The following is a 12,571-nucleotide window of genomic DNA, read 5'->3' as shown; positions in this document are numbered from 1 at the left end:
CCAGATGTTTGAGGTAATTGGGAAAAAGTCTGTGCTATGCTGTTCTAAAGGAAGGATCAGGATGATAATGTAGATCCGGAAGATCGAAATCTGATCAAACAAAAACAGCCTTGCTCATCCTCCCTTTGAGTGCAGCTTATCAAGCGATTTTAGGTAATTATTTCAGTGCTTTGAAAATGTCAGATACGACTTCTAGGTATACTAGCGACAATATGCAATTTTATATAATTAATTTTAGCACTCAGGTTAGACTAGTCACTGCATTTAAATTTGTGAAAGAAGTCTCGTGTTAATATGTTCTGTCTAGCTCTTTATCGTTGTTTCTGATTTCTTTTGGCTTTTTCCTAATCTCCTGGGGTTTCCGAATTAACAGATAGGATCGTTCGTCGCGCGAACGTTGACATGCCTAATTCTGGCCATGCCTGGGATGTCTGCAAAAATTACATTTGATATGTATCACCTTATCCCCTCCAAAATATCAGATAAGGCAAATGTCCACTTAGGCGATAGGATTTATTCGAACATTAAGTAAGGAGTGGGTAAGTGTCAAATAGAAATAGAAAAGGTATTGTGGTAAAAACGCAAAGATGTTTCAAGAAAGAAATAGGGAATTTTTTGAGTAATCTTTGAAATTGGAATACTAATGAAGGTATAGTTTTCTCGATTGTATTATTCTTATTGGAATTATTCAGTTTCTCCATATTAATTTTCTAGTTCTAATTTCTATTTTGAAGCCTTTCGAAATGTTAGCCCCTCAGAAACCAAATCCATGTTACGTTCGACAGATTATGATTTTTTTTTTTTTTCACATTCAGGCTCGAAACGGGCCTGATGATCCTCAGATTTTAAAATTTCTCCCATAATCTCCCTTAAATTTGTAAGTTTTATAAGCTTTGACAAATTTAGGTCCTGAAGTAAATCCTTGGGTATGTGTCTAAGCCCCATCCCCACAAAACTTTCTATTATTTTTTTGGGGTTTTTATGCGGACTCCTGCGCAATAGAATTTTCAAAGCAAATGTAACATCGCTGTTCTTGAATTTTCTTGAAGTGTGTTCGTGTTTAGTCCCTTACAGGCTATAGCCTCTGGGTTTTGCTGTGATCTACACATTTTTATGAATAAACCCTGTTGTTATTATTAGCTTTCTTACAAGAAAGTAATCAGTTCATTTTTTTCAAGTTTTCAGGAAAATATATTTCAAGGCGCAAACAGAAGATTTATGAGTTTTTTCTTCCTAATAAAAAGTCTGAATAATTTTGTCGGAACCTCTCAGCGAAATTCTGTTTTTAATGCCTAAATCATTATCCCATCTGTGTTTACCTTCTCTTTTTCTAAGAGCATGTGCACAAAGTTTAGAAGTGGATATAAATTCACTTCACACGTCATGTCAGTTTAAATTCAAAATAAATCATTCTGAAATTAAATATAGAAATTTATAAAAGCAGGCCACTTTACAATAGTAGATAAGAAAAGGGTGGTAAATTTTAATCTTTTGGTTTAGAAGAGGTTCAGTCGATGCATTGTAATTTGTAATTAGCAGTTTTTGGACAGTTTTTTTTTTGCTTGGGTACTTACGTGTTATAGCGACCACGCTCAAGTTCTTGATCTGAGTAATCTGGTTTCTAAGTCTGCATTCGGAGATAATTAGGTTAGTCTCAATAAGATAAACTACTATACAGGTATATTTTAATTAAATATTTAATATATAGAGTTGTTTATGTTCGGTTAAGATTAATATAATGCTTTCTGGGCGGCCTGCTTTCCATAATTCTTTGTTGTAGTTTCCATAATTTTGTTACTAAAGTATTATGTTTTCATCGTATTTTGGTATATCTCGTTAGGATTAACCTAACTTCACTTCTTTGCCGTGGTCGCCTTAACACGCAAGTACCGAAGCTTGTGTACACTTGGCACGTCTTCGATCCAGTTCCACTTACTTCCAAGATGAGATCTGGTTTTTCGTCTCTGCCCTTGCTTCTGCCTTGTTGTGTCCATGCCTTTGGCGCACATACTCAGGAATTTGTTTACGGGGGGGGGTCAAATCCTTCAAATCCCTCAGTCTGTGAGAAGTATCAGAAAATTATGGGAAAACAAAAAAAAATCGGGGGAATTCTGGGGGGGGGGGGGCCGGAGGCTCCCCCATCTGCGTACGTACCAGCCTAGTGCATATCCCTTATGTTAGGTTTTTAGCAGAAATTATAATGCAATCTGCTTATTTTTATTGCAGTAGCTATTACTTGAGGCATGAAAAGACGCAGAAAAAGGAATTTAGCCTAATGCTTGGGTTTTAATCCATCGTACAGAGGACAGCAAATTTCTAAAATTTTGAGCTTGCCATAACATAACTCATTTTGTTGAAAAGTAGTGATAGGACACAATGAGGGACGTGGATAGGTGCTTCTGGTCCATTTCCTACCCAAAAATATTGATATTTTTCATGCGACTCGATTATTGTTCAAACTATTCCCCCTCTAGAAGTGTTCCCCCTGAATGGTATCTAGCGTGCGTGCACGCACACTAGATACAAAATAGCATGCTATATATAAAATAGTGCCTTAGCCAGGATTCTATTTTGGTTAGGTGGCAAGTAGTTTCAGGGTGTGTTGGGGGGGGAGGATTTGTTGAAACCAAGGGAAGGTATACTTACACCCATTTATAGTAAAAGAAGAAAACGATTATTATTACATTTTTCCCATTTGGTGGGGAGTTTGAGTCCAACTCCACAACTCCACCATCTTGGCTATGCCCCTTAAACAAAAGGAAGCTGCTCTCTCGGTCTGGGATTGTTGTTATATGCCTGGTTTAAGTAACAAATAACCCACACTATATTTAACATGATCTAGTTAAAAGGTCTTAGTTTGAATCAGTTTTTGTTGTATATATCACAAGCGGAAAATGTCAGTTTCAACCGGCTAATACATCTTGTAGTTATAGTGCGACCAAACATTACATTTTATACAATTTTTCTCATTGGAGATGGGTTTTAAAACTTAAAGCCCGTCCCTTGCGTAGAGACGACCTTTGTTTCCGCCAATTGTTTTCATAAAATATCATAAAGTTGACTGAAAGCGTTAAACTAGAACATACATGAAGTAGTTTTGACGTTTTTACTTATGTAATGCTTGGGATCTGATTTAGACTAGTTTTTTAAGTTATATTTTATTAAATAGTATACAGGCTGAAATTCAATATACCTAAAAATGTTGTTTTGAACAGGATGATGTTTAGGTGACAATCCTGGTCCGTGGACACAGAGTTGTCTTGGAGCAGGTAAAATACGGGGCAAGATCTTTAACTACGGTTGTTTCAAGGTGCTTGTTATATGATATACGATTACTATTACTACTAACAACTCACCGCAGCACCAAGCAAAGAAAACGGTAAAGGATACGGCACTACACCCTTAAAGTCCAAACCGGCGGAGCTGATCTCTGTTTCAAGGCCCTTCAGCCAGGAAGTGCAATGGGGGATGCGATGGCAAGTGCAGTGCAATGGCACCAAGAAAGATGAATATATTCAACTTAGTGAAATGTTTAAGGATTGGACGTTGTAATATTGTCATTAAATGCGAATTCTAAAGCATGAGACGTTGTGGAATTGCTATAACGCGTGACAATATCGTCTTACCAGACATTTTTCTTGATCTTCCTCGCAGTATTATTAGTGATAATGAATCGCTGTAACACTGAAAGGGTTGGGTTGTATTGCTTGTGAAGTCATGGTAATATGAAGATGATCTACCTCGGGGTAAGGCCTATGTCAATCACTTCAAAATTGCATGCATGTCTCCTCAATGTCCTCGTCATAGCCAGGGGTATGACTAGGAGCTAAGTCTCAAGTCTGCGAAAATTTCTGCATGCTCAACTGTGGCGACAAAATTGTGAAGGAAGGAAGTGAAAATAAAAAACAACTTACAATCTTGATCTTTTGTCAGATTTTTGCAGAAAATTAGAAAAAAATAACTGCTTAGTTACAAAAAAACACATCAAAAATGTGTTTTATGCATTTTTATTACGTTTTTACGAGTCAGTCTAACATTCGGGGAGGGGGGGGGGGTCAACTCCCTAACACGTCCCCTGAATACGGCCTTGATCTTAGGGATATATCAGGAAGTAGGGTGCACTGTGAGAAAAGTGGTCATGATATTTAAAATACCATAAAACAAGCAAATCAATAGTACTACTTTTATTTTGTTAGCGTATTTCCTTTAGATGTGATCAGCCACGGCAAATTTAACCGCCCCCCCTCCATTCCCCATTCACCCTAACCTCTTGTAGGGGTTTGACTCAATTGGGGTTGAGTTGAATCGGTGTTGGGTTGCATGGGGATGAGTTAAATGGGATCAAGTTATGAGATTTTAATTGCACAGGCTTGAGCTGAATGAGGGCTGATTTGCCCGGGGGTTTTAATTAAGCATGGGGGTTGATCTAAAGGGGAGTTGGAACAAACGGGGGTTCAGTTGAATGTGGTTGTGTTGAATGGGGGTTGAGTTGAACGAGGGTTGAGTTAAACAGGTTGAATTGAACAGGGTTGAGCTAAACGAGAGTTGAGTTTCACGGGAACACTGAATTCAGCAAACGGCAGTTCATGTCTAAAACACTTGATTTGTTGCTTTGGGTAAACAAAGCTAAATTCGTATTCTAAATGGCTCAAATCCTGGTTACTCATTTGACCATAAGGAGCCAAATTATAGATTATAAATATTGCTGTTTACATTTTTAGAAGGAGTATTCTTGCATTCTCCCATTAAGAAACGCAAGAATATATATTGCCCTTTTCTTCTTAATTTTTAGGCCAATTTCGTCACACGAAAGCAATGCGCAACTTAACAACTTTTTTTTTTTAATCTCTTAATTAAGGTTCATGTTCCCTGTGCAAGTTTTAGTATGCTATTTTCTGCCTTCCTAAGGTTTTAAATACAAATAGGTTCAAAATGAAAACTTTGATATCTCTCCATAACTGAGATATAGCTTTATCCATTTGCCGAATTAAATTTTTGAAATTTGATCTACAGATTTTTTTAACATTGAAAATTGGTTGAAAAGTGACAATTTTCTAATGACAATTTTTTGGCGGCGTGCCGTGGCGCGCCGATTTTTCTGATTAAAAAATAATAAAACACAATTCCATTTCATCAAGCACGTTCAACCTCAACTTGATTTTAGTAAGGATTTTTAAATGGTTGGCTAAAAACATACAAGAACAATATGACAAAACAGGAATTTGTTGGGCCGTGCGGAGATGACACTCCGGACAGGAGTGTCATTCAGAGATGACACTCCGAACAAGTTTATTGTTGTCATGGACAAAAGTGAGTTTGTTCACTCCTGCTTGGAGCCAGCATTGATTTTTTTTGCAGTCACTATCAGTCCGGTCCTGCTGAAAACCTGTTTAGCTGGGGAACTTCTGGCCGATACAGCCGTAATTTGACGAACGTAACTGCCACTCACGGGATCTGATACTAGCATTGAACCTTGGGGTCCCAAAGAAAATCGCAAATGAGCTTCTTCTTTGTATCTGCTGAAATAAGTTGTTTTTATCAGGGAGAACTAATCTGCTTCTTTACCATATGGTCTCTGCGCCCTACACTACAGGGGGAACTAAACTACACCTTTACCCTCTTTTCTTATCAACACGGAATAACCCTCCAAAATTCTTTTCTGAAAGAAGTGGTCGAGCTATGAAGTTTTCAAGTCAAAGTTTAAGGCTACTTCAACTTCAGTGTGCTCTGCTCACTGTGCAAAAAAAAAATGTAATTCATTTCTATAGATATAGAAATATTTCTATACTAGCTCTTTTCCAGATAACATCCTGGATTGCCTAATGCTCTTTTACCTACCTCTTTTCATCCGAAAAATCAGAAAGAGAAATGAACAGAATTTTAAAGTGGAAGGTAGAATTTTTGTTTCAAGAAAAATTTCTTCTTCTTCTTCCTACGAACCGATATACATAGCGAGCCCAACATGACAGTATTTATCTTTAAGAAACAGATTAGCCGGGATGACGGTTGAACTCCGGAGGTCGATACCGATAAAAAAAAAGAGAGCAAAAAAAAAACGGCGGCGTCAACACGCTGATGCAAGCTCGGTAGCGCGCCACCGTTTTTTTCGGCGGTGCGCCGCCAACTTTTTGGCGCGGCTTCGGGGTCTACCGTGAGGTACATAAATGCGAAACGAAAGACATAAAAATAGAGGCTGTACCAGCATTAGTAAACCCTGAAAATTTGACAATTAATGTTAAATGAGATGAATTATGCTTGCCTATTATACTAACTCATCGACACTAATGGAGTTTTATACGCAAACACAAAATGTTGAATATTACCAAAATGCTCACTGTACAGTATTAATATAAAGTCATTCTCAAATGAAAAATGGCTGATTTAATGTAACAACTTAGTTTCATTTGAGCATCCACACTGTACTAATTCAAAATAGTTGCCAGACAGAAATTGTTCGGCAACTGACAACATTGCAAACAGACAACATTGTTCGGCAACCGAAAGATCATTGTTCCCTGACAGACGTTCTTGACGCACATGTGTGTGTATCATTTGGATGCGCCATAATCGAGTTCAAAGCTTTTCTGGAAAGAGGAAGACATCTGGGAATTGCTTATAATGCCTGGTCAGTAGGGGTTAAAGATTTATGAAATCACTGACTTGATAAATGTACATTTTAATGAATTTAAATTTATTTAGCGTCGTGGACATGGTGGGAATTTTTGCATAACTCCCTGTCTTACGTTAAACTATCTCATTATTTTGCCCTTTTTATATTATCTTTCTGTTTATTGAGCAAGATTTCCCTCTATAACCAATTATGTTTTAGTGAGTCATTATTTGGCTTTTTAATAGCCAGAGTTGTTCGCCTATGGCTATTTGCTGACAACTGAAGAGTGATTAGATTTCACATTTCCAAAAAGTAAAGTTTGCTTTTTTATTGCACTTAAAGTGAAATTTTCCTTCTCATCATCATTGATTTCCGCTCTGTTAAACAAATTTTCAAACTCCCGAAACCATACTTTATGTATATCTCTAACCATCTTTTAGCGAAATCTTTTTTATTATTATTATTATTATTATTATTATTATATATATATATATATATATATATATATATATATATATATATATATATATATATATATATATATATATATATATATATATATATATATATATATATATATATATATATATATATATATATATATATATATATATATACCTGCTGTAACATTTCTTAATTGCTATTATTTAGAGCATATTTATTATCCAATTCACTCGTGTTTAGAGTATATGAATTATTGTTATTATAAATTATAATGATTACTTTTCTGAAGCTGTCAAACATCATTTCTGAATACAAGAGAAATAGAAAAGATCCCCATACCTTCCCGGTCAATATCCCTTCCCTGCTCTAATAAAAAAAAGGTCTGTATGGAGGTGTGCAAAAATTGCTTTTCACTTCTATTTTAAGGACTCTCGTGAAAGAATTTGCATAACCCTTCCCCCATAATGATTTGGATTTTGTGGTATAGCCAAATGAGAATGGAATTATGGGTTATAGAGTCCCCTCTCTAGACTTCTTTTTACGTTTATTCTGTATATTCTCCACGCAGGGGGGGGGGGCTCTGGGCCCGCCCCCCCCCCCGAAATCTCACATTTTTTTTCATTTTCCCATAATTTTCTGATTTTTCTCACAGAATAATGGGTTTGAAGGATTTGCCCCCCCCCCCCAAAAAAAAAAAATTGGATCCCCCCCCCCCGAAACAAATTTCTGCGTACGTGCCTGTTCTCTATGTATATTCCGTAACAAAAATGCATATGAATAAATTTCTGATGCGTTAAAAGTTTTTTTACCCCCCCCCCCCCCCGACCAAAAATCCTTGATGCACCCTCTATATATATATATTATATATATATATATATATATATATATATATATATATATATATATATATATATATATATATATTTATATATATATATATATATATATATATATATATATATATATATATATATATATATATATATATATATATATATATATATTTATATATATATATATATATATATATATATATATATATATATATATATATATATATATATATATATATATATATATATATATATATATATATATATATATATATATGTATTTTTATTTATGCATATTCATGCTTCAATGCTTTATTGTTTTGCTAATCTGCCTGCGTATTGTGGTTTTTAAATCTGGATCAATAAAACCCATTCACACCTTACCTTTCTGCTCAAACAATTATTCAGTAGAGGACGATTATAGCAATCTTAAAGATACCGTAAGATACTGCTTATATATTAAGTTCAACCCTTTTCAAAAGATCAAAATGTGTAAATGACAATCTAGGATTTTATTTTAATAATCATCAACCCGTGAATTTAAATAATTCGTGTTTGATTAGTGTTAAGGCTTGACAACCCTTCTGCTTTCTTGAAAACATGCTACAAAAATTCACAATGTGAAAACTACATACCACACACCAAGAAACCACACACATTTTTTTAAACTTTGACCTTAAATCCAATAAAAACGAAATAAATAAAAGAAATTCGATTTTTTTTTCGGTTTTCTTTTACGAAGTAATAAATAGGTCGATTTTCAAAGAATAGCATCCCTGTACCTGCTGAGTAGGTTTTGGTGTGTAGGGTGGGGTATAATCATGCTGGGAATATCATTCCATTTGGCAATAAATACTGGTGTTAAACAAACAGTTTCTGACACAAAAACATCAATATGTGACAACATAGAGTGAGTTGAACCCAAAAGGAATGTTAATGTCTTGAGCCGTTCTTGAGATAATTAAGTTTGATTTGGCGCTTTTATTGAGTTTTTGCCTAGAAGATTTTGATTCTACTGTGAATTAACTTGTTTCCGTGTCTGGTTTTCTTTCCGCTCATTAATGTACACTGGTTGTGCCCAGGGGAATGGGTGGATTCTTTTCGTGGGATTTGTTTTCTGGGGGAACGGACCCCCTCTAGGGGTCTCTTGTGACTCAAGTATTTTCTCCTGGTCGTAAATGCTTTTTCATAATTTTATACTCTGTCTCAAAGAAATAAAAAAGGAGGTAACTAGCGGCTCTGCAGACTGGGGACGTTGTAAGTGGCTGCAGCAGGAGCGATTATATTACATAGGAGAATTAACTCAAAACTCGCTTCTATAGGGAATACGTTTAATGCTCTCAGTCGCGGTCGCAGAAATTTTTCGGTGAAATGGGCAATAAGGAAACAGCAAATTTATTTGATAAGAAGGGTCTAAAAAATTGAAAAAAATTTATGATTTCGGGTGATGGGCCCGGATCCCGAGACCTGAAACTACGTACGCCCCTATGTTCTTTCAAATGTAAGTTTTTACCAATTTAACAATAGAAGAACAATTGATACTTCACATCCCTTTCCCATTTCCTTACCCATATCCTTTCTCCCTTTTCTTTCCTTCCTCCAAAATAGCAACCATATGATTTCTTTGTTGAAATGTGTTACCAGTAAAAACCTAAAAATTACTAAATTGAATAGAGAAAATGGAATATATAGCCTAAGTATAAGGGTTGTGAGTTTTATAGCGGATTTCAACCAGCCAGGCTCAATTATTACCTCTCAAAACATCAGGTTATTCCAAGACCATCCATATTATTACTGATTAGACAATGCATAATTTCTCGCACGTTAGTTTTTAAGCTATGAAATTTGATTAAACAGTTTTTCTTCAACGCATAATTTCAATTTCAAGTTTTTAATAGCTAGTACGTTATTGATCATAACTCTGTATATACTGAGCATATTTCATGAAAGATCCTATATGCTAATTAAGTAAAAATAGCTGGCTCTTTCTTTTAATGTGGGATTTTCTCATGGATTTTCTGAATTAAAAAAGTGTCATTACCCATATCTCCGCATTGCAGTTGTGTTGTAAAAAACTTAGGCGGATTATATGGTTTTTTGACATGCAATAGTGTTTCTTGAGATTGTATCATTTCTTCCGGATATCCATTATTCCGGATTTCTTCCATGGTGTTGATTCGCTTGAGTTGGAGTGTAGCAATGTAAAATCAGTTTCGAATTCTTGTTCTGTTTTATGAAACTGAGCTTCTTATTTGATTACTAATGTTCTTTTTTTTACCTGGAAACATAAAAATTAATGGAAATACTGTCTAGTAAGTTTGTTTTAGAATTTTAAGCAATAAACGAGTAACGAAATAGAGATCTCTCTATTCTTTATGGGTTATCAATACCTTGCACCTTTCGTCTTTCTTACAGCTAGTGACAATCTCGCCATTTTTTAGATACATTTTTATAGCTTATTTAAGGTACACTCGTCTCATTAGCATCGATTTATGAAAGTTTAGGGGGGATGGGGTGTATTTTTCAAATTCTTAGGAGGCAAAATTGTCATTTATTTTCAGTATTGCAATGCAAATACAAAAAAAAAAAATTTCAATGAAAACCATGGGCGCCCATAAGGGGTGGGGGGCAGAGGGGGGGGGGGAGCCGCCCCCCTGTTTGAATGATGCTGCCTTAGTTTTATATTGTTGTTCTGAGATTTCTATTATATAGCATTAAAAGTGTCAATTAGACCAGGTTTGCCCCCCTGGGATTCAGCTTATGGGCGCCCATGATGAAAACCTCCTATAATGTTATTTTTCAGAATAGGGGGAAGGGAAATAAATTTAAGAGGAACGTTCCCCCCTTCCCTCTCCCCCAATTAACGCCAATGACTCGTCTGTGTGTGTCTTCTGTTAATAATACATTATTATTATTATTATAGGCTATTACGTTTCTATAATCGGTTAAATTTTTGAATGAAAATGGTGAGTGGTTGTAATAAAAAGTACCACAAAGTATATTTGTTGCATTTATTCCTATTATTATGTCCCTAGAAGATACACACTGAAATGTCGGTGATTTCCACTTCTGATTTTTGCGTGATGAAATTCTGAAAATTGGTTTGATGGGCCGTATGGTAATGACATCGTGTGTTTTTTTAGGAGTAAAATGTGGGTACGATTGCGAGTTATTAAACGGGAGTCAATTAAGGAAAACTTTATGCTCAAGAATAAGATTAACCTGCAGCCCCCTGATTGCCTTGCCCAGCTTGAATCTTTCAAAAATAAGATATCTTTTCTTATTAAATTTCAAATTGTTTTTACAATGATGATATTACCTCCACAGTCTTACTTGGTCTTAGGTCATATCTTTAATTCAAAATTTGGGGACCGAAGTGAATGCTTGCAGAACAAATATAGACACTTAAAGTCTATATGGATATGCCAAATTGTAAAATTAATTGGATAAGAAAACTTGCTGTCTGTTTGAAAAGTGCTCACAGGTCAGACTTGTAGGGAGATCAAAGTTATTTTACTGGCTGTGGCGTCAATTCAGGGGGGGGGGGTACATTCGTGCTCCTCCATTTTGATACATTTTACCATCCTGTTTCTAAAAAAAAAATCTTTTTGGAACACGTATTGAAGATTCTTTTTTTGGTATTTTTCACTGAAAAATTAAAAAAGCAAAATACTCTCCTAGATTAAAATAACATCCCCCCTTCCCCTATATTTTCGTGAATTGGCACCACAGTCAACTACAATGGGATTTTATGCCTCAACGTTTCTCAAAGAGGGAGTCTTGTGGAGTAATCTTAGGAGTTCATCCTATCTCTTCGTGGGTGCTGGCCGGAGTACTATATAGATTAGGAGTTCTTCGCGTTATTATACAAATTAAATATAGTTTTAGGCATCTTTACAGACATATCCTCAAGTATGTCATAAGGGGAAATCCTCACTTCTAAGATTTTCTAAATTATTTTCCATGTGTAATAACCTGTCATTTTGGTTCATTTTATGTGAAATAAAATCAATACAATGCTTTTACTAGACTAAGGTAGTACCGATAATCTGAATCTATGATAAACTTTTTTTTTTAATTTGTAGAATGTTCATAGAGGCGTTGAGTATGCTTTTATAGACACGCACTTAGTGGGGGAGGATGCTTCTACTAAAACATTAAGATTTTAGTCAATTTCTATAATTTCCTATGCATTCTATATAATTCGTTTATTGCGGCTTTTCTATCGAAGTTGTAAGCCTGCCTTCCCCTCCTCACCCTGAAATGTCAGCCCTCCTACAAAGAGTATGGCAACTATAAGAGTGGGAACTGACGCTAGTGTCTAAAAAAAACTATCGATTCCATCTAGCTTTTGTTGACATTTGGCATTTTTTCAAGCTGTGTAATAATTTTTCTGTCGGGAACTGAGATTAGATGCTTATTATTACCCTAATTTTACCAATTAAACTGATTAAATTGATTATTCATATTATATCATGAGAAAAAAAATGCCAAGTGTCGTCAAACGCTAGATGGCGTTGATATTTTTGTTTTTCGACTGTAGCGCCAGTTCCATGCTATATGTTACCCGTACTCTTTGGCCTCCTCCTTGAAATAAAACTATGATTTTGCGCCTATGCAAATCAACTTAGCAGTTGTTTTCTCTTTACTGTCACAGCCTTTTTGTAGTTGCTGGTTGAAAACA

The 12,571-nt window shown here is 35.3% G+C and overlaps 1 protein-coding gene across 4 annotated transcripts in view; it reads left to right on the top strand.

Moving 5' to 3' along the window:
- Positions 1–12,571, top strand: part of GEFmeso (Guanine nucleotide exchange factor in mesoderm) — a 255,666-nt gene that overhangs the window by 96,096 nt on the left and 146,999 nt on the right. The window lies entirely within an intron of this gene.

The sequence above is a fragment of the Artemia sp. Qi Xiang Cuo genome, chromosome 6, assembly GCF_049724085.1.
Source record: "Artemia sp. Qi Xiang Cuo chromosome 6, ASM4972408v1, whole genome shotgun sequence".
Lineage (NCBI taxonomy): Eukaryota > Metazoa > Arthropoda > Branchiopoda > Anostraca > Artemiidae > Artemia > Artemia sp. Qi Xiang Cuo.
This window is presented reverse-complemented; position numbering and strand designations above follow the sequence as displayed.